Below are 3,346 nucleotides of genomic sequence, written 5' to 3'. Positions count from 1 at the left end.
GAGTGATGTTTTTGGGGACTAGTCAATCCTTGACTGCTTCAATTTTTTAGAGTTTGTCTCAACTCCTTTGCCAGAGATTATATGTCCAAGATATTCTACTTGTGGGGCAGCAAACGTGCACTTGCTCAGTTTAGCATAAAGTCTGTTTTTCCTGAGAATTTGCAGAACTTCCCTGAGATGTGATAAGTGCTCCGGTAATGTTCTGCTGTAGACAAGAATGTCGTCAAAGAAAACTAGAATGTATTTCCTGAGCAGGTGAGCAAACATCTTATTCATCAGGGCCTGGAAGGTGGCTGGTGCATTAGTAAGCCCAAAGGGCATTACTAAGTATTCAAAGTGGCCAAAGTAAGTTCTAAAAGTTGATTTGTGGATGTCTTCAGGTTTCATCCTGACTTGGTGGTATCCAGCTCTTAAGTCAATCTTAGTGTAGAATTCTACCCCATGCAGCTCATCAAACAAATCTTCTATGACTGGAATTGGGAATTTCTTTTTCACTATTTGGGAGTTTAATTTCCTGTAGTCAATGCATAGCCTCCAAGTATCATCCTTTTTTTGATTAGTATAGCAGGGGAGGCATAGGGGCTCTCACTAGGTCTAATGACTGAAGATTCCCGCAGGTCCTTAATTTGGGTCTCCATCTCACTCTTTTGTTTGTGTGGAACTCTATAGGGCCTAACCATTGGTGGTGTGGCATCTTCCTTAAGAGGGATAGAACGGTCATGACCTCTCTCAGGTGGCAATCCTTTAGGTTCCTCAAATACATCTTTGTACTCAATGAGGAGATCTTCTACTTCTCTGCAATGTTGCACTTCAGTTGGCTTAATAGGGGTTGTGGGAATGAGGCAAAATCCAGAAATGTCCTTTGGTGCTAGCTTTTCCATCCTATTAAGTGAGATGAGAGGAATGGATTTCTTCCTGTTGTTATCTTTCAAGCCGACTATCTTGCCCTGGTGTTTGATGAGGATCTTTCTGTTGTCAAAGTCCATTGTGATTGGACTGTGGGTGCTCAACCAATCACAACCTAAGATGATATCATAACCTTTCAGTGGCAATAGCTTGAAGGAGTTGTTAAATTTATGCACTTGGATTGTGTAAGAGGTCTGTGCTACATGAGATCCAGATTGTAACTGGCCACCTCCAGCAATGAGCACTGTTTCCATCGGGTTACTGGCAGTTGTACAAGATGTTTTTGCAACAAAATTCATATCAATGAATGTGTGGGAACTGCCAGAATCCAAGAGGGCAATTCCACATTTGCCACCAATGTTAACTTTGAAGGAAAAAGTTGCAGTAGTTGTTTTTTTGCCAAGGGCCTATTGGGATATCTGCATACACTGTTCCTCCTTTGTGGGGGAAGTAGCAGGGGGGGGGGGACTTCCTCGGTTGGTTCATTGACCTGAAGGTGTTCATCCACTTCTTGCTCTTCAGGTGTGTCCTTAGTGGCCATGAGGTTGAGTGTTTTGTATTGAGCACACTTGTGCCCAAAAAACCATTTGCCTCCACAATATCTGTAAGTGCCAGGTGTCGTGGTTCTAAGTCTGACAGTAGAATGGGGGGTAAGTATGGAAAGGCAAGGTCCTAGCTATGGAGTAGTTGTACACACGGGTGTTTAGCGAGTTCAGGCCCTTCTCTAAGGAAGTAATAGCCCTACGTCTCGGAGCCCGGAGGCGGTCGACTGATCTCTGTGTATATGAGTTACAGGGGTGCGAACCCTTCTACCAGTGGAGGGGGGTGGCTTATATAGAGGACGCCAGGACCCCAGCCATCCCACGTAGAGGAGGGTTAAAGTACATTAAGGCCGGGCGTTACTGGTAACGCCCTACATAAAGTATCATCATGACCATTAAGACTACTTAATTACAGACTGTTTGGATACAACATAGATCTTGAACTTCTGATGGTCAAGTGTGTCTTCATGGTCGAGTGTCTTCTAGCCGGTCGAGTGGAGTCTCCCTTGGTCGAGTGGAGCTTCTCTTGGTCGACTGGAAGGTAGCTTCGTGTGATGATGTCCTTGGGTATGGTATCCTAGATAGGTCCATGACCCTACCCTAGGTACATAACCTCATCATTAGCCCCCAAATGGATCGAGGTTCGAGAGAGGAAGGAGTTGACGATTTTCTCCGACTTATTTACTGTACTTTGATTATGTCGTATCTTGGATCGGCGATTCCTCTTTCGGCGTTGGCGTCCACTTTTACTTCAGTCGCCTTGATCCATTCCTATCTTTTGTCGAGTGAACTTTTGAACTCTGGTGAACTTCCGAGCGACGGATCGCGGGAAGGATATCGTCTGACAGATTGATCTGCTGTTAGCGGATTTTGCGGGATCTGAAATTTGGGAAGCGCGCGAAGCGGGGCGATCCGCGGCAATCGGGCGGGATAAGGCATGGACGCCTCGATTTCCGCGCCGCCTTTTTCGCCACGTATCGTACGTGTGCGACTATTTCGGGATGTGACAGATCTGCTCGGACCCACTCGTCAGCCACTCGGAGGCGCCCTTATATAAAGCGTCGGGGAAGAGTTTTTGAACAGTGCCTCCCCATTCTCCTCTCTTCCCTCTCTGCCTCCGCCCACGGCGCCTGCTCCTACCTCCGCCTTATCCACCTCTCGAGCGCTTCGCCGGCGATAATGGTGAAGGAGAAGACGGCGGCTCTAGAGCGCGCGAAGAAGGCGACAGCGACGGGGCAAGCGAAGGGGAGACTGTCCAGTCGGGGCGGATCTTCGTCGAGGTCCCGTCTGCCGAAAGGTTGGGTCCAAGGGGATTGGATCCGCTCGACCATCACTGAGAAGGACCTCGACGACCTGGCCAATGAGGGACTGATCCTCCACGGGTCAGCGAGGCTCCCGGGGTCCGAGTGTCAACCGCAACCGCAGGAGGGTGAGTGCGTTCTCTTAGCCACTCACGTAGATCGTGGCTTTTCTCTACCGCCGAGTGTGTTCTTCCGTGGGTTTCTGAATTTCTTTGGGGCGCAACTCCACCATTTCAATCCCAATTCCATCGCCTATCTTGCTGCCTTTGTGTCCATGTGCGAGAACTTCCTGGGTTGTCGACCGCACTGGGGTCTCTTCAAGCACATATTCACCTGTCGGTTGCAGACAGTAAAAAAGGCGAGTCCGGGTGATGAGAGGACCAAGGTTATTCAGATGTGCGGGGGTCTTGGGATTCAGTTGAGGAATAAGAGCACTTTTCCGGCCATGACCCTTCCTGAGTCGGTCAGAGGGTGGCAGTCGACTTGGTTCTACTGCCAAGACCAGTCGACGCCGGGGCAGTCGACTGGTCTCCCTCCGTTCTCCATGGACCGAGTGGACAAACCGTCTTCTCTGAAGGTGCTTCCTGAGGAGAAAGC

This window comes from Triticum dicoccoides, chromosome 5B (genome assembly GCF_002162155.2).
Source record: "Triticum dicoccoides isolate Atlit2015 ecotype Zavitan chromosome 5B, WEW_v2.0, whole genome shotgun sequence".
Lineage (NCBI taxonomy): Eukaryota > Viridiplantae > Streptophyta > Magnoliopsida > Poales > Poaceae > Triticum > Triticum dicoccoides.
This window is presented reverse-complemented; position numbering follows the sequence as displayed.